Source organism: Malaclemys terrapin, chromosome 16 (genome assembly GCF_027887155.1).
Source record: "Malaclemys terrapin pileata isolate rMalTer1 chromosome 16, rMalTer1.hap1, whole genome shotgun sequence".
In the NCBI taxonomy this organism is placed as follows: domain Eukaryota; kingdom Metazoa; phylum Chordata; order Testudines; family Emydidae; genus Malaclemys; species Malaclemys terrapin.
In genome coordinates, this window is record NC_071520.1 from 30528225 (window position 1) to 30555432 (window position 27208).

At 41.4% G+C, this 27208-nt stretch overlaps 1 protein-coding gene across 1 annotated transcript in view; it reads left to right on the plus strand.

The window, feature by feature from the left end:
• Window positions 1–3738: 3738 nt before the first annotated feature.
• KIAA1671 (KIAA1671 ortholog) overlaps window positions 3739–27208 on the plus strand; it is a 129623-nt gene continuing 106153 nt past the window's right edge. The window contains exon 1 of the mRNA XM_054006004.1: window positions 3739–3780. The gene's annotated coding sequence lies outside the window, so the exon portion shown is untranslated. The remainder of the gene's footprint in view (window positions 3781–27208) is intronic.

Genomic DNA, 27208 nt, shown 5'->3' on the forward strand with positions numbered 1-27208 from the left:
ATTCCTTACATGGGGAACAAATACTTGATAACGAGTGCTTCAATCTAGCAGACAACATTTTACACCTTATTCCCAGTCTGAATGTGTCGAACTTCAACTGCCAGACACTGAATCATGTATATTGAGGGTATTAACCATTGGAACAATTTACCCAGGGTCATGGTGGATTCTCCATCACTGGTAACTTTTAAACCAAGATTGGATGTTTTTCTAAAAGATCTGTTCTAGGAATTATTTTGGGAAAGTTCTCTGGCCTGTGTTATATGGGAGGGCAAATCAGATGATCACAATGGTCCAATCTGGTGTTTGAATCTAGCGTAACTCAGATCTGTATTTGGCCCAGTCACTGGCAGGGCAGTACTTGGATCTATGGCATCTGCAGTTAACCTATTTCTCCACTGCAGGGCACTGATACACTACATGAGAGAAACAAGACTGGAGGAACAGATCCTAGTTGAAATAGTGTTTGATACTCCATCACAGTTCAAGTTACTCATTTTACAACTTCATTTTGTGTGATCTCTTTTCAGGCTGTAAAGTCTGACAAAGTTGATAAAAAACCCAACAACCTGAAAACACTCATAATTTATTGGATCTTATGTGTGGTTATTATGACAGCAGAAACAAAGTTCACTTATCAGTAAAAGGACTGTAACTAGCAGTGCCAATGATATATTGGTACATCCTAAACTGCTAAGACGTGTTCTTTATTTTGATGGTAAATTCTGTATTATTTTTAAAAACCAGAAATGCACAGATTGATTAGTTCTATTATTTGTATAAGGGGTAACGTTCTCCTGAGTTGTATAGAACTTGCGTTTAATTGCATTGAGATTTCTGGTGAAATCATAAACCAAGGGTGCAAAGTTCAAATGTCTGTGTCCATTGCGTGTTGCAGTATCCGCTTGCTATTGCTGTCGCCACTCTGGTATGGAATTACAGCTTTAATTTATGTACACAGGATGGGACTCAATATTTAACATTATCCAGGGATTTCAGTTAATCCCTATGAATCAAATACTCCTTCCCGAGGAGGAGGGATTTATGTAAGGAACTGGGGTACCATGAGGGGAAGGAATCCTTTTCCATATGCCACACAATGACAGTGGAACTTTGCTCTACATGAGTGACTGCACTCCACCCATGGAAGATAGGTGAATGCTGGTGGCACTCCAGCCTGGCTCCAAAACCTCTGTGAACTGGCTCCAACTTTGCTCATCCATGTACAAAGTACTCAGATCCTCTGGGCAGGTTCTCAGCATCCTCCTTCCTCAATGCCCCTGGAACTACATAGGTTCCCCCCTGTGGTCAGGTCCCCACCAAGCGACAAGGGCTAGGGGAGGGGATAGGATTTGGGCCCTTGCCTTTAGACTGTAAACACTTCAGCACAGAGTCCTGCTTGTGCTATTTCACCTATCCTACAGTGCTATGTACACCAGTGGCATTATGTATGGAGTTGGTGCCAGCAGCCTGCTGGATCTTGAAGCATCTGAGAAGCGAGTTCCTATGTCTGTAGTTGAAGCTTTAAAAGTGTCATCTCTTTGGGCATTTTCATTTTCAAAACTTCTAAAAGCTACAGCTGGGGTTTTCCCCTCAGATGGTGGGAATCCCAGCAGGCAGCCAGAAGTGAGTCTCAGCAGCTTCTACAGAATAGAATATTTGCCTTTCCGTGAAATAGCTCTGAGTGGCACCCACTGCAATCATGGGGTCTTGGAAAGACTGTAGGCTCGGATACCTTGCTTGGCTAGGTCTCTGATGACTGGCTCTGTTGCTGAGTGTAGGTGGCTCTATGGAGGAAGATGCCATTGAGGCAGACACCTGAACAATAATGTGATGATTTAGTTATTAACTACGCCACTCCAACTGTGATCAGGACCCCACTGTAGTAGGTGCTGTACATCCATAGAGTAAAAGACAACACTTCCTGAAAGAGTCTATAATCTGAGGAGTCAAGACAGAAAGTAGTAGTATCCCTATGTTACAAATAGGGAACTGAGGCACACATGGCAGAGATGGGAAGTAAAACGTGATCTCCTGAGGCTGAGACAAGTGCTTTAACCATAACAGCAGCCTTCCCAGCTAGGATTTAATCTGTGATTACTCAGAGTGAATCTTGCATAACACTTCAGGGTCTTGCCAGGACTTGGAATCTGCACCTTTCCACCAAAACACCAGAGCATCTCTGCTGCTGCCATTTTCCTTTGAATACAACAATGGAATATAGAGAGCTAAATAACACGTGTGGTGGATATGTCGTCCTCAATGTTCTGAAACATTGCGACAGCAGAGCAGTTTAGTGACAGGCCCAAATTCTATTCTTACTATGATGTGCCTTTTGTTGACATCAAAGGCATCTCACAGGAGCAAATGAGGGATGAATTTGCCTCAGTGTCTTTGCTTTATGTGGGTACTCTAACAGTGTGGGTACAGAGCTGTCTTGCTGAGAGACAAAAGACTAACATCTCTCATCTGGCCTTTCAAGAGCATGCCTCTAGATACTGAAGGTTGGACTCTCCCTTTATCTCCACATCTCAATGCAGACATTTTCTGTTTACAGTGACTCATGACCCTGTGAGTGTCACTCTGCTTCACTGCTACTTTGGACTCACTTTTTATAGAGCACCACACCTTCCTTAATGGCAAAGTGTCATATTTCCACAGCGCCATCATTGCGTGAAATTAAAAGTGGCAGAGGGGCAGGAGAGATTCTCATGGACACTCCTGGCAGGTATCTGAGTTATTCTGGTCTGAATCCCCATGTGTGCATTCTGATTTGGGAATTGGGAGTGACTGGGCTGGGTTTAATTTATACAGCTTCCCCTGCCAGTCGTCTCTGCCTTTTGAGTTACGTTGGAAAGGCCTCGGTGCTATCATTTGTACCACGTTATCGCAAGAGCTGCAGCGAAGGTTGCCGAAAGGTCCCTCATAAATAAAAGGCGTCACTGTGTGAAATATTCACCTGTCAGGGCTGAGGCTGCAAAACCTTGTACCCAGCATGGAACAAAGTCAGCTGGCTTCCAGTGGAGAAAGTAGGGTGAGCAGATGTCCCGATTTTATAGGGACAGTCCCGATTTTTGGGTCTTTTTCTTCTATAGGCTCCTATTACCCCCCCACTCGCTGTCCCGATTTTTCCCACTTGCTGTCTGGTCACCCTAGGAGAAAGCCATCAGGGCTGGGCTCTCCAGGCCCCGGCTTTGGGTTCGTACAGCCCCGAGCACCGCGGGGTCCAACCGAAGCCAGACACCCAAAACCACCACTCCCAGCAAACACCCCGACTCCAGACCGGGCCCCTCAGCCGAGGGGCCTCCCCCAGGGCCCTGCCACAGTCACAGCGTGCGCAGTGGGGGGCTGCGAGCCACCTGCATAGGGTGGAAACCACTTGGCGCCCCTCTGGCCTCACCGCCAGGCCCCTGAGCACTCAGGGCCCAGCCCTGTAGCACGCCCCGGGAGCCAGGCGGCACCCCGCTTAGCGAGCCCCAGGAGAACGCACGCGAGCTCCCTACCGCGCACCCGCCGCGCTGCAGGTGGAGGAGCGCGGCCCCGCCCCGCCGCTGAGCTCGCCGAGCTCGCGGTCACCATGGTAACAGAGGCGCGTCCCTCGGTTCCTCCCGTGGGGCAGGCAGCAGGTTGGGCTGCGCGCGGGGCGGGGCGGGCTCTCGTGGTGCGCGAGCGAGCGGTCGGCTCCCTCCCCCCTGCCCCGGCAGCAGGTTAGGCTGCGCTGTGCGGCCGCGGGAGGAGGCGCCGCGCTGGGGCAGAGGAGCCCGCACGCCCAGGACGCAGGTGGGGGCTCCGCGGGGGGGCTGGGCCCTTCGGGGCTTGGACCCGCTGAGACTCGCTCTGGGGGGAGGGGCCGAGCTGTCTGAGCTCCCGCCCCTCGAGGGCGCCATGGACCGGACCCCCGCGGGACCCCGCCCCCCACAGGGCACCCAGGCCCCCCTCCCCGGGAGTACCCTGCCCCCCCAAACCTCCACTCCCCGGGGGCCCCCTGCCCCCCGCCTCACTGACCTCCCTTCCCCGGGGGCCCCCTGCCCCCCAAACCTCTCCTTCCCGGGGGTACCCTGCCCCTCCGCCTCACTGACCTCCCTTCCCCGGGGGCCCCCTGCCCCCCGCCTCACTGCCCCCCTCCCCGGGGGCCCCCTGCCCCCCGCCTCACTGCCCCCCTCCCCGGGGGCACCCTGCCCCCCAAACCTCTCCTCCCCTGGGACACCCTGCCTCACTGCCCCCCAGCCCCCAAACCTCCCCTCCCGGGGGCCCCCTGCCCCCCAAACCTCCCCTCCCCGGGGGCACCCTGTCCCCCGCCTCACTGCCCCCCTCCCCGGGGGCACCCTGCCCCAGGCCTGTTCCCGGAGCACCCTGTCCCCCAGATCTCTCGTCCCCCAGGGGCACCTGCCCTGCCCCCATCTCTCTGAGCCCCTCCCCCCCGCCCAGGGGCACCCTGCCCTCATTGTTTACCCTCCCTCGCCTCTCTCGAACTGCCTGGCCCAGCCCTGCTCCACGTGCCCCGGGCCCCTGTGCGTCCCTTCCGAGCCCCTCGCTCAGGCCAGGGGGCTGTAGCAGCGCTGGGACTGGGGAGCGGTGGGTCCTCAGCACGCCTGAAAGTCGGGCTGCTAGCTCTGGATTTAGGTGCTCGACTTCAGGTCCCCGAGTTTGAAAATGTTGGTCCGGGACTTGTTCCCAAAGTTGGCGGACAACTTCCCGGTGGGTCTGAGCTCTGCTCAGCTGGTACTTGTAAATCGCTTCGAAGCCGTACAGCTTCGGTAGAAATCCTGAGGAGCTTTGTGTGCCTCTCTCTGACATGCCGTGATTTGTTAAACTGATACACTGGTAACTTCTCACGCATAAAGCATTTGCATAAAAATTTATAAACTGGCTGCTTCCAGATATTTTTCTTCCCTTGTTTTTTTGTTGTTTTGGTGGTGGTTGTTATGGTCTCCATTTCTGTGGGAATAATGCATCCCTTTTAATGGGATTAAACACTAAAGCTGTTCGGAAAAGTGTTAACAATCTACAGTGGTAGCTGCAGATAAGACTCTTACTCCCCCTTCTTCCCCTCACTCTTCCTATTTCCTTTCCCCTCATTAGTTATCTGTCAGCAGGGCAAATAATTGCCTAATCTAATATCAACTGGGTATCTTGGTTTAAATTGTTCTAACACTGGTTTTGTTTTGTTTCCTTGCTAAAAATAAAAATAATAATGCCTAAGGAAAACGTTAATGCTATAACTTCCTTCTCTACTACCTGTGTCATTCCACAGCATTTAAATCTTATTAAAGCCTCATGGGATAATTAAGAGACTGACATCCATAATTTGTTGTATAGCACTTGAGATTATTAGACTTGGTTGGACTACATTTTTAATGTCCTTGTTTATTCTCTTTCTCTTTAAGTTTATTTGTAAATTTGGTGTAACTGGAAACAAGTGCAAGGCTTCATGATTCCAGTGCATTGTGGATGCAAATAGCTTGTTTTTGGCTAAATTGGTCCATGTATTTGCAATTTTAGCAGTGCTAAATTGAAATTGTAAAGGATCTGGATGGAGAGAAAAGATTTATATTTTGTCATTATTTGGTGCATCTAACATTTATTTTATACCTGAATTGGAAAAACATGTAGTAATTCATATGTGACTACAAGGACATTGTATAGTTAGGTTTATGTTGTACTTGAGCATAAGTAATCTGTTAAAAAGATCACATGGGGTCTAATCCCACTGCCATGAAGTCAGTGGAAGGCCTGCAATTGATTTCACTGGGAGGAGAATCAGTATCTGGGTGTCCTAAAGCTGCAAATTAAACATATCTGTTAAAATGGAAGTCCAAGTCTGTGAATCCACTTTTTTCCCTGCATTATTTAGTATGTTCAGTTTTAGTAGTAATAAACTGCCTGTGTGGATTTAATTGTAGGACTGTTACTATACTTTCCTTTTCTGAGAAGCTAGGTAATTAATCGCGTAAACACGAGTATTGATTTGATATTTGTTTCTGATGCATTATCTATGTGACTTTGACTTTTCAATATGGAATGAAATTAAGGAAAATTGTGTTTGGCAGCATACCATCTGCCAATCTATGCCATCATGTAATGTGGTAACCAGTTTGTATTCTTTTGGATTTGATTCTTGAAAGCATAATGGTATAAATCTGTTCAAAATAATCTGCTGCATGTGACAATGTAAAATGTTGGTATCATGCTAAAGGAACTCTAACATATGGCCATTGATGGTCTGTCAAAACAAACTTTTTTCTGTGGCAACTGTAGGCAATTTTCATGGCAAGCAGAGGAGGTAAACAGTGTTACCAGGGTAACTGTGAAGTTAGATCAGCTGCCTCAGACACCCTTTTTTTTACAGGAATGGATATTGTTGGTTTTTTTTCCCCTTCAGAATAGAGGTTTTTTCTGTATGCCATAAAACAGGAAGGGTCACACCTTTTTAAAGCAGCGTGGTTAAGATTTTTTTTCTACAATATTCTGGGACATAGTAAAGAAGTAGACAACACATGGAAGAAATTGCCTGATTTAAAAAGATGGGAAAGTCAACTGGTAACATAATCCAGTTATTTTTCTACAATTTCTCTAAGAACTGATACTGGTTATGGTAAAACAATATTAGAGGGTTTGTTTTAGTGTATATTGAGCTAAAACTACTTATCCATAAAATAGAAACAAACTTGTAAAACCTTCCTTCTCTGGAATAAGTTAGTTGACAAAATTGCTTTTTAGACAGAAAATGTAACCTGTGACATAATTGTGGGCAAAAATAGTTTTTGTCCTTCCAGAGTACAATATGAATTAAAATTATGTAAAGCTTGGTTCCCTACTCAAAGACTTCAGTTTATCAAGTCTGCTTTCCTCTGTGGTTACCTGAGTTTACTGATTGAAGTAAATGTTTTTCGTGCTGCTCCTAGTATTAGCTATAGTAATTTACTATTGCGTTCATCACATTTTTTCTTCCTGCTAAGGATATTCCAGCTACTACAGATAATATTGCCCACAACCTTCGTTTCTCCATTTGTGTTATAAAAGAAGTGCAGAAGAGAGTGACTGAGTTTTTATAGATGCATTTTTTTCTGGATTATTTGGGAAAATCCTGAATACCATTATGAATAACATCATAGAAAATCTTTTTTAAAATTTACAATTCATGGGAGAGGAGCACTCAGCATGATACCTCATTTTTTATTTATAGTATATGTTTAGTACTGATTAAAGGTCCTTGCCTGTTTGGCAGCCCTGAAGATTGTAGTCCTTTCACATGATAGATACAGGCTAGAGAGTTGCCATACCTGTTTCTCTCATCCTGCCTGGTCTGGGCCTTCACAATAAACTAGGTACCAACAATCAGGACAAATCAGACATGTAATTCTGCACCAATGCAACTCCTCTGGTAATAGCAATGTTGAAAGCGGTGTGTATACAGGGCACAGACATTTTTACCTCTGATAACTCCCCTCTCAGGGTTAGACATAGTTAACTCTACATGCTTGGGGGAGGGACAGTTTGGGGGAGGGATAGCTCAATGGTTTGAGCATTGGCCTGCTAAACCCAGGGTTGTGAGCTCAATCCATGAGGGGACCATTTAGGGATCAGGAAAAAACAAACAAAAACAAACTGTTAGGGACAGTACTCTGTCCTGCTAATGAAGGCAGGGGACTGGACTGAATCATCTTTCAAGGTCCCTTCCAGTTCTATGAGATAGGTATATATGCTTATTCTGTCTTTGGCATTTCTGTTGAAAATGCTGAAAATCATGATATCTTTTGGGATAGCTTGGTTTTTTTCTGGAATAGGTGTTTTCTAAAGCTTCCAGTTCTGATTTGCAAATTCCTTTTCTGCAAGGAAGAATGCCATATAGCAAGGGTCGGCAACGTTCGGCACGTGGCTCGCCCGGGTAAGCACCCTAGCGGGCCGGGCCAGTTTATTTACCTGCTGATGTGGCAGGTTCGGCCGATCGTGGCCCCACTGGCTGCGGTTCGCCGTCCCAGGCCAATGGGGGCGGCGGGAAGCCGCGGCCAGCACATTCCTCGGCCACGCCGCTTCCCGCCGCCCCCATTGGACCGGGATGGCGAACTGCGGCCAGTGGGGGCCGTGATCGGCCAAACCTGCCGCATCAGCAGGTAAATAAACTGGCCCAGCCTGCTAGGGTACTTATCCTGGTGAGCCGCATGCTGAACGTTGCTGACCCCTGCCATATAAAAAGGACAGTGCTTGAAAAATTTACAAGATACTTATTAGCCAAAGGGCTATACACTAGAGACTGATCTGAAAAATGAGATGCAGGAGCCCACCAGCAAGTTCTAGATGGAATGTAGGTGAGAAGTCCAGGTCTCCCATCTCCCCTGCTGCTGGTAGGGCTTTGGGATTTCTGCCTAGGTGTTGTTCATGGACTCTGCTCCATCTGGCATATCAGCCTGGCTAGCAGATAAATTTGAACCGACTGTCTCTCCTCCCTCTCCTTTCACATCAGCTGGGCTGCTGAAAAGGAGCAAGGAGCTTTCTCTCCCCACGCCCCAAGCCTCTTAGCTGCTGCAGTTGGTCATCATCACTGGTTTACATTTTTCTCAAGCTTTTTGTGTGGTTGTTGCCCATGAATAACTTAATTGCTGCATCTTCTGGTAGCTTTCACAAGCATCATTAGAGTAAAACTAATATGATTCTTGGCAATTTTCCTGTGGCTCATGGGTTTCTAAATAGTAATCATGAAACTTACCAGAGTTTTGATAATTTCACTGTTAGGGATGCTTGGGAAAGCTGAGAGGGATTAAAGGCACTAAGTCTTTCTGAAGACTCAGAAATACAGTACTGTATAGTCATAGCAGAAAGTTTTTCTTCGAGCATAAGGGTTAGAATAGCATTTTTTCTAATATAGATCCCACAGAAATTGATAGATTAGCCCTGCTTGCTAGGGAATGTTTTCCATTGGCGAAGTGAACTTTTCAGGTCAGTGGAAGTCACACATTGTTTGTTAACTCTTTAAAATGTCATAAATGTCATTAGTGTGTAATAATGTAACTTTTAAAATAAGAGTTTTCATTCAGTTTATCTCAAATGCCATTCTTTCCTTATTTTTAAGATGTCTTTTTATGTAGAACAGAGTTTCCTGCAGTGGGGTCTGAGAATAGACTTGTTTTGCTCACTTATGCAGATTACATTCTTAAACCCAGAGTTTGCAAAGTCTTACGCAAGTGCTTCAGTTTATGCACTTTGGGTAGTCGCAATGAAGTTAACGTGTATGTAAGACTTTGCAGGATTGGGACCATAAGAACTCATGGGCCTGGCCTGTAGTGTCTTGTCAAGGCGGGTACTTTTCTTGTGTACTTTCAAGAAGCTATTGTAGAAGTTGTACTTGTATTTAGTGATCTAAGGAGAGCTCCTCAATTGGTGTAAATTGCTGTCGATCCACTGAAGTTCAGGAAACTAAGACAATTTACACTGGCCGAGGATGAGACTCCTGCTGCCTGTTTCTGTCATTTTTTGTTAAAAATGATTAGCTAATAACTGAAACTGTAAATTGGGTAAATACTAAAAAGCAACAGAGGGTCCTGTGGCACCTTTGAGACTAACAGAAGTATTGGGAGCATAAGCTTTCGTGGGTAAGAACCTCACTTCTTCAGATGCCAAATACTAAATACTAGTTTCCTTCCCTCCATAATTAAAATGGAATATCAAGGTAATGTAACAAGGCAATTCCGAGATGTAGTGTAAACGTTTACAGCAAGTTGGCAGTATCTTTCTTTCACTTCTATAGTACTGTAAATGTACTTGATGCTTTATAAATGAATGGAGATACTTGTCCTACCTATCAGGGTGGATTTGATTTAAATCATGGATTTAAATCACTAGTCAGGAAGACTCGATTTAATCATGGATTTCTACATAAAAGTGCATTCTTGTTGGTTGGTATAACCTTAATACATATTCTTCACAACTCAGCAATAGCTGTAGGCTTCATTTTTATAAGGTACACACTATACATTTTTTAAGTGATTTATTTTGAAAACTTTTCAGATTAGTTTTACAGCTTTATCAGAAAATGAATGATTGTTTGGTTATTTCATTTACCAAAGGTAATTAAAGTCGATATTTATGAAGTCATTGGGAGGTGAACTATCTCCAATTCAATAGGTTAATCATTAATATTTGGAGGATTTTCTTGCCATGCTGTATTAGGAGGAGAACATCACCAGACAGACTTTTAAATTGTTTTATTTAACTAAAACAACAGTGTTATGTAGTCTGGATTTTTTTCTTCAACAGCAAACATATCATATTTTAACAAAACAAGCATATGAATTTTTGAATTTAGTTAAACGTTCAAGTTTAACATTCAAGTTTGTTTTTGTTAAAATTGTTTTTAACTAAAATAGTTAAATGAAATATTTAAAAAAACAAAAACAAAAATTAAATAGACTATGTCAGCCAGGTCAACATGAGAAAATTAAAATATTGGCTTCTGCAGCTAACTCAGTCATCTTCACCTTCATTTTCCTATTTGTTCATAATCTGGAAAAGAAAAACAAGCTTTCCTGCTTTTTCAGGTCCCAAATTAATTAGTGCAGAGGAAGAAGATATTCTTTCTACACCAGCAGAAGAAGCTACTGCTGTTAAAAGTGAGATTATCACTTCAACAGTCTCTGAATCCAAGTACTTAAGTGCCATCCACCAGTTCACTGGTGTGACTTTCTTGAAAACATCATCAGCAAACATCTATTTCTTGAATGGTTCACCCTTAGCTTTGAAGTTTATTATAGTTGGCATTATGGAAGGATGATTCTTGGATGTCCATGTCATAGCCAACCCCTTTTCTTCAGCAGTTAAGGTTTGACCCTGGTATCGAGTATTGAGAATATTTGCAAGAAAATGAGCCGGAGATAGTGCTTAAGATCTCATTCAGTTCCTTCCAAATTTCAACAGCGTCAGTAATAAAACAGCTATTTCCCTGCATTTTGTTCAAGGCTACAGAAATAGGCTTCAGGGTACTCAACATGTGTTCAACATTTCTCTTAAGCCCGATGTTGAGAACTTTGGCTGTGACAGTGCCATCTATTTTTTCACGATTTTGTTCACAAATTGTCATCAAATTAGGCCAGTTCTTGATATAATGCTCAAAATAGTCCACTACTGAGTTCCATTGTATGTCTTGTGGGAGAGTTAGTTTGGTTCCTCCCACCTTTTTCAGAGCAGCTGCTGCAAAGTGGTTGTTATGGAAGTATTTTGCAATTTCAACAACATTAACCTTTATTTCTGGAATACTGAAGTCTTTGGTTAGGAGGTGCATCAAATGAACACTGCAACCATATGTTATTAGCTTGGGACTCATCTTGGATACATTTGCAGCATTGTCTGTGACCAAGCTGCGTACGAGATATTTGATTTTTTTTTTCACAGTTTGTTATAGCTTTTACTGCTACTTCTTGTAAGTATTCTGCTATGTGCGCATTTCCTGATGTATCAGTTGTTTCTGTAAGGAAGACATTCCCTTCTTCCTTTGTCACAAAAGCACATACAACAGGATCATTGTGGACATTGGTCCAGCCATCAACACTCAGGTTAACAATTTCACCCTCTAGATCTTTTGCACAATGCTCAATTTCTCTTTCATATACTTTATCCAGCAATTTGCCTGCGACATTGGCTCTGTTGTGTGGACTGTATCCTGATCTTAATGACTGAACCATGTTAATGAAGAGTGGGTTCTTAATCGTACAGAAAGGAGTTTGTTGTATAAACAAACCGGGCAATTTTTTCATCAATTACCTCATTTTGTAAAATGCTGGTTCTTATCACAGACTTATCTATGGTGGTTTCTGAATGATGGAGATTTTTTTTTCTTTCCTTTTTGCTACAGGTGATCTACTGTGGCTATGTGACATACATGATGTGACTGAAACACTCTCATTGGCAGATAACTCTGAAACTATAGAAAATGATGGTGATTTTGAAGGTGGATAGTCTTCAGAATCCTGTATGTTGAGGATGGATTCTCCTAAACAAAATAAGTCAATGCAGTTATTTAATTATTATTACAATACCGCTCATTTAGTATTACTCATTGCATTCACTGACACTCAGTACTACTTTAAAGGTGAAATTGTAAAAGGAAGATCTGCCTATTTCAGCTATTTATTTTTTTATCACAACTGCATCTAAGATGATAGTACCATAGAGTAGCAACTATATTTTTTGATCAAACATGAGAATTCAAGAATAGTCCCAAAGGAAGACAGGCAGTCCTTAAGAAAGAAATATGAAATAAAAAAGTTTACCAACCTGAAGATCCTGCATGTTCAGACATGTTCCTTTGATCATCTTCAACGCAGCTTCCTCCTGAGAAGGAACACTTCTCATGTTGTTTCATTCGGGCAACCAGGCCTTGCATTTCTTTGTTGCGCTGTTTGAATTTTGCACGCATGCCTGTCTTACCCACAGGTAGGGGAACTTCATTAAAATATTCCCAAACTGGGTTTCTTTTATGGCCTGTTGCCATTATAGGTTTTCTCTTCTAGTGAGAGAATGGTATGGTAGATCTCAAATCAATGAACTCTACACTCAGAAAGGGCTCAAGACTTCTGGAATATGCTGTTCAAATAGTTTCACTTTTGTTTCTACTGCCTGTCCCTCCCTTCTCACATTTATCTCCAGACTTCTTCTCCTTGTCCAGATCTATTCTACCCCCAACAATCTTCTATTCATTGGACTTTTTGAAACTTTGAACTTTTAGAGAGAGGTAAGGGATTGACTCTGTGTACACAAATTTGCAGAGGGACAATAGGATTGAGGTCTGTTATATCTCACCTCTCTATATTATTTGTTTATTTAAAAACATTTTTGCTATTAACAAGCATGTTATCTCTGGAGAGACAAATCCACAAAACTAAGGGTACGTCCAGACCACCTGCCGTATTGGCGGGTAGCGATTGATTTATCGGGGATCGATATATTGCGTCTCGTTAAGACGCGATATATCAATCCCCGAATGCGCACCCCGTCGACTCCGGAACTCCACAGGAGTGAGCGGCGGTAGCGGAGTTGACGGGGGAGCCACAGCTGTTGATCCCGCACCGTGAGAACCCAAGGTAAATCGATCTAAGATGCTTTGACTTCAGCTACGCTATTCACGTAGCTGAAGTTGCGTATCTTAGATCGATTCCACACCCCCCCCCCCCCAGTGTAGACCAGCCCCAAGCATCTCTGATGGTATCTTCTAGACTGAGCACTGAGTCCAATTGGGTAGATAGAAAGATTAACTCATATAATCTATACAGAAGCCCCTGGAATCCCATAAGATTGGGTCCCTAATCCATGAACTATTGGAACTCATTTACAAAACTTTTCTTAAACATTACATGAATATAGGTTTCAGAGTAGCAGCCATGTTAGTCTGTATCCGCAAAAAGAACAGGAGTACTTGTGGCACCTTAGAGACTAACAAATTTATTTGAGCATAGGCTTTCGTGGGCTACGAAAGCTTATGCTCAAATAAATTTGTTAGTCTCTAAGGTGCCACAAGTACTCCTGTTCTTTTTACATGAATATATTGTCTCATACTATAGAATTACAATTTATAATGATGAGCTATCTTTGAGCTATAATGTGTCTTAATAAAACGATCTTTAGTTTTTTCCTCAAAAAGCATTTTATCAAATAAATCCAATTTAAATAAAATCCGTTTTATTTTTTTTTCAAATCATTGATTTTTATCCATCCTGCTACCTGTTTTTGTTACTGTCTACTCTTAAATTGGTTTTCTGGGGTGGATATATAATTTGTTGGCTTACTGTTTAATTGTTAAATAATAAAAACTACTCCCAGGAGAACTTCTTTAAACCCTACGTTGAATCAGACAGATCTTCACAGAATGAAAGCATAGTGTATTCAAAGGCCAGTTTGTAGACGCATGAATGAGAAGTAAAACTGCTTGGAAGTGCAAGCCCAGACATGAAGCTCCTGGTGATAGGCTGTGAATGCGATCTTCATTGTTGCTTTTGTTTTGACACCTGAGGGTGACCACACTCTGAGAATGTTGTAATATCTTGGATATTTGTTTTGTATATAAAGAACCATGCTGTGAAAAAGCCACAAAAATCATGGATTTTTGCTGTTGTGTCTGATCTAAGCTTTTTAAAATTTAAATGAAGTTTCTAACCTCTCTCGTTGCAAAGATGGTCTTCACGGTGTAAACTAGAGCATGGTTGTCTTGCGTTGCAGTCAGATAAACTGAAACAATAGCATCAAGAGAGCTCTGAACAGTACTTCCCTCAACAACTAATTCGGATTCATCTTGAATCCTAACTGTTAATCACTTAATTGCAGGACGATGTACGGGATACATGTGCAGATGCGGATAGATGTATGTGCCGTTTCTGTTCTGTGCAGCTGGATGTGTTGACTCGTCCTACAATTTTATAAGAAATAGCTGCTGGATCAGCACTTTCACATTCTAGTATCAATGAAGAAAGTTAAATGACACGGATAGCTGGCTCTGATCTTGGTTTTGTTGCAGATGGCACATGCTCGCTAGAACAGTAAATTGATTCAAGGTGGTGGAGAGGGAGTGGATCCCCTTAATGCTTTTAACCTTTTATACAGGTTTAGAGGATACCACATACTCCAGAATTTTGCTTACTTGAAGAGTGACCCATTTAATCCTATACTGAACTAGTAACAAACCAACTTATCTGAACGCTTTCTTTTGGAATCCTTTACCAGTAATGTTTCAACAGTGGATAGCAAAACAAAATGGGGGCCTAACTGAAGTTAGTTGTTAGCTGTAACATTTCATGATGCAGCCAGGTAAGATCTGTCAGTAAGACCTCAAAATCTGTTTACCAGGAGAACGTTGTTATATTTAATAGCTGAGGTAGATCTACTGGCCTGGTCTCCAGTGACTCAGCCTATTATGAACTTCATGAAATGCACTTCTGTGAGAGAGGAATACAGGGTTCAGGTAACTACTCAAATCCAGTTGGCTGATCTGATTGCTTTAGACTGAGTTCTGCTTGGGCTGAAAATGCGTGTTACTGGAAGCTAAACTTCTAAAAGTGACTCCCTAAATTGTCGTGGGTAGTTTTAAAGGGATACTGGCAAGTTGAATAATTTAAAAAAAAAATCCAGTTTCCGTTAGAAGATTCCTTAAATAACAGTTCTGAAGATTTTTAAATTCCTTTGAAACAGAATCTTAACAAGGGCTTTCCTGCTCTTCTTGTGATCTTTCTAAGGATCTTTCCAGCAGAGGAAACCTAACTGATTATAGGGGTGAAACTGATTAGACACAGCGATGTCTGATGTACAAACTGGGGGGAAATATCAAAGTGTGTTTCATATTATAGTTTGTTATAGTGATCTGAGGTGATACTTGCTAACATAATAGGTACACTATTTTCTGATATGTTTATTTTTTCCCCAAGTTGACACTGTCCCTTTTACAGTCTGAACTTGTGACCCCATGGGCAGAAACATGATCTTGTACTATTGAAAAGCTGGGATTCCCTGTGCCAAAGTAATACATAACATTAATTATTTTATCAGGCAGCTCACAAGATATGGGACCTTACAATTCCAATTAACTGATTTATAGAAAAGCTACTTTATATAATTTATAGAGATTGTTATGCTGATGATGAGGAACCTGGCTCGTGGGATGCATATGACAAATGTAATAAACATGTATCTGATTCCTTAAAAAAAAAATCTTTAAAAGTATATGTATAAACAAAGTTTTTATGGGTACTGTTAGGGATGACATGCATAACTCACTTGGGGCTTTGATCCTAATTTCTTTTGATCAAAATACAAATTTTACATTATTCTCTATAGTACATTCTCATGATCTGAAACTATTAAACAGCTAACTAACTTAGAATCCCCTCTACTGCTATTTTAAAGTTATGTTAAGATTGGGAAATGACTTTGAACATTAGTCAGTTTTTTAACCTGTCTGGAGTGTTTGTTATGTTTTAAAATGGTAGTTTGTGTCTTATGTACTGTGCATAAATCACTTTCCTCATGTGCATTGTACACTTTAATTAGGTGAGCTTCTATACATTATTTTATAACAAGCATATTAGTGGCAATTCTGTGATGTTTAGGAAAAATTAGATTCTCAAAAGATTCCAGAGAATTGTCTGTTTGACATAATCCTGGTTGGTTTTTATAGCTGTGTAATCAGTAGTGTGTTTTGTTGATACATGCACCTAGCTCTATGGGGTGAAATCCTGGCTCCACTGAAGTGATAGCAAAATTCCGATTGATTTCAGTGGACCAGGTTTTCACTTGCGATATCTGTTATCTGGAGCAAGTTCAAATTTTTTCATTTTTGGCTCATGACAAATCTATAATGAATTTCTTAAACCGGATACATTGAAGACTCTTACACTTTGAAACAAGTTACTATATTAATTATCTTGATTTATAATAAATTTGTTACAGCTCATAAGGAAAAAAAATTGAAACTATAAATTTCAGAAGCTTAATCATTTGACTGGATGCATGAAACTATCAGTCTTCAGGTGTAGAAAAATGAGCATATGTTAGATGACTTACAGAAATTTCATTACACAGTAAGCATTTCATACATGGTTACAGTTTCTGTATACCTCTCATTGTGCTTGTGTTCACTGCAGAGTTTAATTAAAGTTACAACTTGAATGTTGCCCCACACTTGAGTCCTGTCCGTTCACACAAACTCGTAACTCAAGTGTGGTGGCGCTTTTTACTTGAGTTAGTTGGTCTTCCAGAAGGTATAGGCTATATAGCTTGAGTTTTCACAACACAACTGCTAATGCTTTCACTCTGTGCAGCTTGAGTTGGCTTGTCTACACGTGAAAGTTAATCCAGAATAAGGTAGGGCATGACTTTAAAGCATATTAACAATTCCTGATTAACTCCATGTGTGAACACGCTTATTTCAAAATAAAATGCTTTGTTCCGAATTAGTTTAATCCATTTCCAAAGTGGAGTAAGCTAATTTGGAATAAGACACTTTTATTGTGGGATAAGAGTGTCCATACATGGAGTCAAAGAGGAGTATCTCTCCTTGTGGAAAAGTCCTTATTTTGCAGGGTGGCTGCTCTTACTCAAGCTAGGAAGAGGAGTTAACATGAGTGTAAATAACTCTGCATTGGGTATAAAAGAGGAGTATATAAGAAATCAGCAATAGAGGATTCATTTGGTTTTAACTCTTGTTTAAACAATAACAGAAGTGTTATACCACATATGCTGTAATCCCTAGATCGGATAGGCTACATGAGGGATGAATGGCCAATCTTAATGTATTATCCTGTTTATTATCTGTTTAGGTGTGAACTTAAAAAGAAACTGTTGCTTTTCTAATATCTTGACAATTTTACATCTACCATGGAAATGTTATCTAGAAATAGCTTTTTAATATAAAAACCTCCTAGTTGCGGAGGATGAAGACTTGCCACTGTTTTGGCAAGACACATCAAAAATATACGAACATTTGAGTGTGCTGCAGCATTTAACACATGAATTGTACTTTCATTGATGCAAACAAAGCTGCTGCTGCTGCACACAAAGGAAACTCTTCTTGTGTGATTACTTTTTCACAATGGCTGCTTTTCTAGTCCCAATGCTGATCAATTGTTTGCTTCTGTGCATTTCAACAAGGGGTCTTGGTCTGTATTCAGAGCCACAATCTATTTCTGTTTTTGTAGATAATTGCTTCATTCCATCATGAGATACAAATCTGAAAATATAAACTTATTCAGTTCTTAGGAATTTAAATGCCACTATGTGTTTAGTGTCTTCAAGTTTTTTGTTAATCATCTTCTTTCTAGTAGTGGTAATGAGTTCAAACTTTTACAAGTAGTTTTAGCATTAATGGCTTTCAAAGGGGGGCGTAAATTGGGCAAAATGTAGGAAGGATGTTTGTATGCCTCACACTAAGGGCTTGTCTACACTGGCACTTTATAGTGCTTCAACTTTCTCGCTCAGCAAGCTCTCTCCCAGCGCTATACTGCGACCACACAAGCCATGTTAAAGCGATGCCGCGGCCAGTGTAGACTAGCCCTAAGTCAACAAAACAAGTCTTTAGAAGGACATGGCTGTCTCATTCTTAATAAATGCATTTGCAGCTGCCAATATGTAATACATTTTACACATGGTCTGAACTTTTGGCTAATGTAGCTGTATTTGATTTTCATGGGAACCTTCACATTTCTTCATGGAACAAAATGGACACAGATTTTGTTTTATAATTGCCTTTCATGCTCAGAGTCTACAGCCCAGATGGCTTGCTCTTTTCCTGGTGGATTTTACAAAAAACGCCATTTTTATGTGCTGTCAAATGACAGAACCTGAATTGTATTAATCCTTGTTGGATATTTAATATAAATGTAGTCTTGCCTTAGGTTTCTATTAGCATTCTATATAAGATACATTCACTAATACCATCCTCTTCTTGCAGCACACACACTGATGTATATCAAATATGAGTCTTTCCTTGCATATTACATTCAGCCTGACAGCAACGGTCACCACAAAGAATAATAGACATATTTAATGCTTTGTACATAAACTGATTATGATATAACACCATATTACACACACAGAATGTTTGTTTGAATTTGGAGATTTAGCTAATATTAAATGTATATAATTTAAGAGGATTAACAAATTAATAACAAGATGCATGTTTGTTGTATTTAAAGGTAGCTACCCACTCCTCAGCATTCGCTGCATGTAGGTGATGGGAGTTTAAATGAATTTATCTGATTATAGTAGAACTGCAGTTTGTTTGTTACACTTCTAAATAGAATTTTACCTAGGAGAAAAGTGATCTTTATTCACCAAAGGTTGTGGAACAGGTTTTTGCATCCATCTGACTTATTCACACTAAACTTGACTGGGCAGTGGAAGTTTTTCTTGCCCTAACACTTTTCTTCAGCCACCCCAAACCACAAGTTTCACCACATGAGGGGACATGGTTCTGTCAATGACAGGCCAGCTTTGCTAATGCTTCTCGGCTTTGTCTGAATTAGATCTTTACAAGAATGTCAGGGAAATAGGCTTGTGTGTGGTGAGCACTACGCTAACGCTGTTGTTGCACTTATCTGAATTGCTCTTCCATTTGCTTCTGCTGTGCTTGCAGATTCTATCTGACCCTCTGTTCCAGACTGGGAGCATTTAGGATTAGTTTCCTACAGGGTGTGGGAGAACATTCAGCAGTCAGAAACCTGCTTGTGTAGTGTAGGGCAGTGGTATTCAGTTATATTTTCTTGAGGGCTGGATAAGGCAATGCCCAAATCTTGGTCAGCCAAAGGGCACTCTGTAGGGCCAAAGGGCTCTTCAGGTGTTTGCTATCTAATGAAAGGACATTGATCGCTTTGTGTTGCATCAGCATCTGATCTGATTAAGCACCTGAGTAAAAGTGTACAACTGTAAGTTGAAATGTATCAACAAAGTCTAGCTCCAGTGTGTTTAAATTAAAAGTTTCTAAATTAAATACCATTGAAGTCTGTTTATCGGAATTTCAGCTAACTGAAAATCCTGATTATCTGAACGAGCAGTGCGTTTCCCATGCTCATTTGTGTAATCAGTGTTTTTGGCCCCTTAGGGTGGCAAGAGGAAGGGGGAGTAACTGCAAGAGACGGGAGCCTCTGCGGTACTGCTTGGGTGGAGGGAGCTGGAAGGAAGATGGGGGCAGTGAGGGAGCTGGGAGAGGCCCAGGGCTGGGGTTGATTCCCCCCAGAGCATATACTATCCCTGCCTCCTGCTGCTACTGGGAGCTCCGCTGTAGGACAGCCATGCTACCTGGCTCCAGTTCTGCCCTGGGCTCCCGGAAGCTCTGGCCCCGGCTCTCCAGCTGTAGTGTCCTCGTCTCTGAGTGCTGGTGGGTGCCCTGTAGCTGGGGAGCCGAAGCTCCCTCCCCCTGCTTCCATATCTTAACCAGAGGAGAGATTCTTCCAGGCAGAGTACTGAGTACTATGAAACTCTGCTTGAGAGTTGCCCTAGACAAGCTATAGCTATTTGCCCCTTCTCATCTTCCCCGAGAAGATCTCATAATAGAAAATTGGGCATTTTCCTCCCATACATAAAAGATTAGGAAAGTATTGGGTTTTTGTCCCTTGATGCCACTGTGTGTCACCATACCCTAATGTCCAGGCCGTTGTAACCAGCTGCTGCATGCTGTCATGCCTCACCCTGTCCCTCCATCTCCACCCTGCAACAGCTGTCCATGGAGGGGACAGCCCAGATGTGGAAGAACAAGAAGAGAGTAAGGGGCCTCTTGGACTACCATTTACGAGTTTCTAGCCTGCCTGGCCTTCATTTTATAACACCACAAGGTTCTCCAATGTGCCAAATTCAACTTCGTATCACTACTGAAGGCAATGTGGCTGTCTTCTCTAGTGGTCAAGGAGAGGGCTTATTCAGGTACAAGAAAGAGGGACGCACAGCATCCACTGGTTGTAACATAGTGATTTATTGAAGTCTCAGAACACTCTTCCTCCCGTGGATAACAGACTTGTTCTGGTTCTGACAGTCAAAGTGTCTTATAGTATTTTCAAAACAAACCTAGGAAGAACGCCATCAGCCTGATCCCAGAGAGAAAATCAACATATCCATTCCTGGATAGACAAAGATTCCTATTTCTATACGCACTACCCTTCCAGGATATGATGAACACCAGGCAGAAGTTAGATTAAGCAGAATGAAAAGAAATATCTTCATTCATAGTAAATCAGTTTGGTGGGCTGGCGATCAACCTCTTTGCATCTGGAAACAACAAAGCACCTTTGGCCTCTCCATATGTCATCAGGTCTCTGGATATGAGGTGATGGATGCTCTCTTGCAAGACGAGATTTCTATTTGCCTTCCCTCTTTTCCACTGCTTCCCAGGAATAATACAGAACAGGAAGGAGAGGGTGCCAGTGATACTGCTGATGTCTGTCTGGCTGAAGAGGCTGTGGTTCTCAGGCCCGATTAACGTAGTCCTTTCAATGTGCCTACCTTACAGAGAAGGTCTGTTATTGCAAAAACCAATTCTCCATCTAGCATGACGCAAATTGAAAATGGATATTTGGATGAAGTGATTATCACTCTCATTGTCCTAGGAAGAAATCAACAAATAGAAGTTACTGGCTGAAGCAAAATCCATATTTTAACTGCAACATTAAACGAGTGAAATATAGTTTTCAAACCTCCAGGATGGCTCTAATGTGGGTGTAAGAGAATGTCCAAGAAAAGTGGTCAAGTCTCTGTACTATAATGTTCTCGGAAGGTTCAAGAAAAGGACATTTTGTATAAGCCCCAACATTAAAAGTATTCCTAGGGCAGCTACTCTGATTCTAGCGTTCCAAGGTAGTATAGAACACAGACTGAGAACCTTATTCTGGTTTTTACAGCACTCTCCAGATTCAGCTCCTCTGGTAGGTGTCTTCATTTTTTCCTGTCCACTGAAGCTTCCTGATAACTATCTTAAATCAGTCAAGTTTATGAAGTTTGGAAATTTCTTAGGTGACACTCAGCATTGCACTCTTAATTCAGACAAGTAGTCCTCACAGCTGTCCGAGCATTCATTCCCTAAGTAAATTTAAGAATAATTCTTCTTTGGTTGTGCATCAAATTTCAGTCCTAAGGAGCACTGACAATCACAGGACAGAGAAATCATGTCTCCTATAATGAGATCCGCCCTGCGGCCATGTGGCACCAGTGCATAAATTCACTAAATTGTTCATATTGGTCATCCAATCTTTAGCCATTTTTCAGCTAAAGTAGTCTTCGTGCTTCAGCGCTCAGATGAAAAGAGAGGATGTATAATGTCCCTTATTCTGTATGCCCACATTTAAGGATGACTTGCTTCCCTACCTGGAGGCACACTGTTGTGAAATTCCCATTGTAATGAATCTGTGGACCTTAGTACATTGAAAAATAGGAACATTTATCTATGCAAACTTGAAAACTTCCTTTCTTGAAGTAATAAAGTCTACACACATCCTGCCAACCTGAAGAGAAATGGATCATCCAGAATAGAGATGGAAATTGACATTCAAAGATTCAAGTTTATTTCATTAGGACAGGGGTGAAAGTAACTTAAAGGACTTACCGGTACGCCGGAGTCCTGAGCGGGGGCGTGGCCTCAACCGGAAGAGGCGTGGTCTTTCAAGATTTAAAGGCCCTGGGGCTCCAGCTGTGGCTGGGAGCTCCGGGCCCTTTAAATCACCGCGGGAGCCCGGCTGCCGGAGCTCCGGCGGGGATTTAAAGGGCCCGGGGATCCCCACAGAGGCTGGAGCCCTGGGACCTTTAAATCACCTCCGCGAAAGCCAGTGCAGTCTGGCACAGCTGGCTCTTGCCGGTAGGCCGTACCGTACCGGACCGGCTTACTTTCACCTCTGCATTAGGAGGAAATTATCCTCCTACTTTGCAATAGGAGAAATAGTTGTGCTCTTTTCTCAAAGTATAGTTAACGATCTGTAATGTAGGAAAATGGGATGGAATTATCCTCGGTCTGGAAGCTGTCCCAATTGGAGAGAATGTCAGGAGATGAGGTATTCTCATCCTGCCTGTGGCATGACAGGTCTGGTTCTGCCTCCACGCTGCCAATAGGCTAGTGTATGTATTATAACTGATCTGTGGACCTTACTGTACAAAGACAGGTTTCAGAGTAGCAGCCGTGTTAGTCTGTATCCGCAAAAAGTACAGGAGTACTTGTGGCACCTTAGAGACTAAAATTTATTAGAGCATAATAAATGTGTTAGTCTCTAAGGTGCCACAAGTACTCCTATTCTTTTTACTGTACAAAGACATTTTCAGGGAAACACAGAAAAATTTTCCTATTAAGCAATCTCTAAGTAGCAAACACAGAAAGAGAAGAGAAGATTATGGAAACCACTACAGATATTGTGCTAAGTTGCTCCATGGAAGTCAAATAGCAGTTGAAAAAAACTAGAGGAGACAAACTAGATGAAGCTTAAAGGAAGGCATCATCAGAAATCACAACTTGAGTCTATGCATGAAATAATTATGGAGGAGAAAATGAGACGGTGGAAGAATGTGACCTCTAAGACAGGGTAGCATGTTGCTCCTCATGCTTGGGAGGAAATCCCCCTAAACATTCCCAAAACTACCTTATTGTCTTCCTTCCACCCTGTCCTCAAAACTCTCCTTTGCTAGGGTGGCTACAAAAAACTTGACAACGGTTAGGCTGCTGGTGTGCTTGACACCTCTACCTATCCTGCTGACCAGTGTTGTCTCATGGCTTCCTTGTACTCTCTGTTGGTCTGTTTGGATACTTCTGTTGACTCTTGTTGTTATACTTAAGTTGTAAGCTATTGGGGCAGGGACCATCTTTTTCTGTGTTCGTACAGCACCTGGCACAATAGGGTTCTCAGCCATGGCTAGAGCTTAGGCTGTATGATAATACAAATAACACAGGGAAAATGTCTGTGGTGCCCTTTCAGTCTAGTTAACTACAACAGGGGTTTTGCTTTTGAAGAGAACAGATCAGGAATGATTTAAAAACTAACAGAAGAATGATCATGATCAAGAAGCAGGCTCTGAATGGCAGCCTTTATAGAGAGAGAAGTAAGTAATCTTGATGGATGAGTGCAGCATCTGTCCTGAAATGTCTGTGATCTAACTAGGGGAATGTAATGATAGGTATGCTGCCTCCTGGGTGCTAGGGTAGGATGTGTGACAGGAGTAGAAAACTCAGGATTTACAATTGAGATTATATTCCAGTTGTTGTCTGTGCAGGAATAAACTAGATTAATAAAGGCAGTTTCAATAGGATGATTTCAAGGATCTCTAAAGAATCTGTAAACATGAGTGATCTTTTCAGAGATATTTTCATTGCCAAGCAAGATTGAAGACTGGAGATGACTGATGTTGGAGAGTAACAAATTGATGTGCTGGTTGTATAGGGGAAAGGACTTTGGTTTCATAGAACACTATGTAATATCTTCCCTGAGTATTGGAGATGTTAATCTGCTCATTTAGGAAGAGTACTAGATTCTTCAGTTTAAGACTGGGAGGTCTTGTTAGGCAGGCTTTAAACTAGTTAGGGTGGGGCAGGGGGAGTTTTCTGTTCAACAACAACAACAACAAAACCCCGACAAAAAAGACATACACTGTAAACTGAAAGTATAATACAAGGCAGCAGCTGGAATTATGCAACTCAGAAAGGAGACAAATAGTGGTATATTAAAACCTGTATAAACAAATGGAAGGATTATGGGAAATAAGAAATAGAAGTGAAACTAAATAATGGAGATTTGTAAAATTAAATCTGTAGGGATGATTTTTATAAACGGAATGTCAACATTGATGGTGAAATCTACATGGGACAGACGGATACAGTGGGAGGAGACACTTGCATTTTTTTTGGTATTATTTCATAAATGATTGCCCCCAACTTTCCAATCTTTTTTGTCTCTTCTCTTAACTCTCTTGATTTGTGGATGCCCTTTTACAAGCTGTCTAAAGTATGTATTGTTTAATTACCTGTTTTGCTCATATATGCCTTTTAAGGAAAGGAAAGCTTCTCTCTCTCTCTCTCTCTCTCTCTCTCTCATTCTGTTGGTCCAATAAAAGATATTACCTCCCCCACCTTGTCTCTCTAATATCCTGGGACCAACATGATAGCAACACTGCATATTTGAAGGAAAGGGTTTGTTCTGCAGTTTAGTGTTTTTTCTTTAAATTAACTACAAATGTTTTCTTCAACGAATATTTAGTAGCTGTGATAAGCCTGCTGTAGCATGGTGGTCTCCAGATTGTGATTAATTTTACAGGCTCGATCAGATGTGCTGCACTACCAGTGTATTTAAGATGGAATATCAACCTTAATTGTAAATGTTGTTGCATTTCTGGGACTAAGTTGGGCATTTAATGTTGCTTAGCTGTAGTGCTTTGTAGTTTTAATGTTACCTATTTAGCTATTTTACCTATTTATATAACTGTGGATTACAACATTTAAATGATTAAAACCCTGGGTATTAATATGTAAAGTGTGAGGGTTTATTTGGGTAAGACTCTAGTTTCATAACCAGAGGTCTAGTTGAACATATTCACATTCTTGTGTGTGTATCTGAGTGATAGTTAAACAATGTACCATAGTTATAGATTTGCACAGGCAATAGCAAGGACAGATTTACAAGTGCTTGTAAAAGCTACTATTAATAGAACCGGCATGCTGTTTAACAAGACAATAATCTTGTTTTCCAGTGAGGGGAAACCTGAGGGTGGAGTAGTTTATCCTCATAAGGGAGCCAGTTATTATCTTGTAAAACAGTACACTGCCCTTTTATTGCTGGTAGACTCCACGTAGACATATGAGAAAAATAGAAGAAAACTGAAGCTTTCAAATTGTAGAAATACTTGGGAAAATTATTAGCAAACAATATTTAGCTGGCTGACAGTGTTTTGTGGGATTTGAAATGTGACTCTCTTTTATAACACCAGTTGTTCTATTTTGATATGTATGGTTATATTGAACTTGGTGCTGTTGCTATACATCTGCATTTGGGACAATCCAGATTTTATTTACTCATGAGCTCATTACTAGGTGTTACTACTTTGTGGGTAAAGGTTTTTAGGAATGTTTTAAAATTAAGGCCAGTGCAAGAGTGACTTAATTAGCCCAGGGGAGAGATCAGAACAGCTGATAATGCCAATTTTAGTATAATTGATGTATCCTATTTCAGTGAATGAGTAATGTAATAACAACATGATTCAGGCTCAAATCGAAGTAGAAAATACTTTATATGTTTACTGACTTCATTTGAATTGCCTGACAAATTAATTTGTGGAATGTTTATTTTGTCTGATTGCACTAATAATTTAGGTCACCTGTTGTAATAGGTTCACATTTATGGCTTTAAAACTGTCCACACATTCTTAGATTGATCTGTTTTTTGTGTCTTTCACACATCTATGGTGATTGGGCTAAATAAGAATAAACTGACCAGATCCCATCAGCAATTTGCAGGAAGTGATGTAGAAAGCAATAAAAGGATGAGTTGCCTAAATAAAATGAGATCCTGGAGACAGTATTTTTAACATTTCCTGTCTTTAAAGTGCATGAAAAAGAAAACAACTGCTACTTTACGAATGCTTAAGGTTAATGTGTATTTAATGGTGCAAATCTTTCACAGAAAGAATGAAAAAAATAAATCTATTTCATGTTTTGCCTTTGCTCATTTGTTACGTTTGTTTTCATCAGATTAGCTTTAATGGTTACTCAGTTCTGAGAAGCTTTTTACTTTTGTCCCTTTCCATTTTGAAATATTTTCTATTAGAGGAGTGACATCCTTTCCCTGGGATTGTTATTTGATCACTCTTTCCACTTCAGATCCTTACAAAAATGAGCAGGACTTATATCTGCCCTGAAATGCAGAGGCAGAATAAACCTTATACTGCTTATCAAGTATCAGAGGGGTAGCCGTGTTAGTCTGAATCTGTAAAAAGCAACAGAGGGTCCTGTGGCACCTTTAAGACTAACAGAAGTATTGGGAGCATAAGCTTTCATGGGTAAGAACCTCACTTACCCACGAAAGCTTATGCTCCCAATACTTCTGTTAGTCTTACAGGTGCCACAGGCCCCTCTGTTGCCTTATACTGCTTAGTATTCATCGTATTAAGGGCCTACTTATTCAGAAATAAGGTAGGCAGCTGGCAATAACCATATCATTCATGATGGAAAAATTCTTGTGTAGTCTTATGTTCCTATTGCCCACCAGCTGTGCACAGCGTTCCCACTAATGTAAATGGGAGTTGTGTGTGAACAGTGGATAATATATGGCATGCCGAATGCACTTTGTGGCAGGTTCCTCATAATACTTCCTGTGGTGCAAGGCCTTGGGATGGCCCAAAGGCAGAGCTTGTAGGGTGCCAGTACATAGGTTGTAAAAACTGCTGTTGAGTGAATAATGGTATTTTTATTTCTAATGAGCCATGCCAAAGTGCATTTTTGAAGATAAGTTACTAATATGAAAACATCTTACACACTGTGTATTAAATCATCTAAGAGTTAGATTTATTACAGTTGCAGGTTAATCGTTTGGTTGCGTTTTAATTTGTGCATCATAAAACAGTTTATAATCTGAACTCTGGCAGGATTCAGACTTCAGTTTCTCGTGTGTTCACTGTTAGCAGTTTGCATTTCCTGGCTTTGTGTTTGCTTTGGACTGGTACTTGATAGTTGTATCAAGGGGATTAAAAAGTCACCGGAAAAAGAAGCAGGAACTTGAAT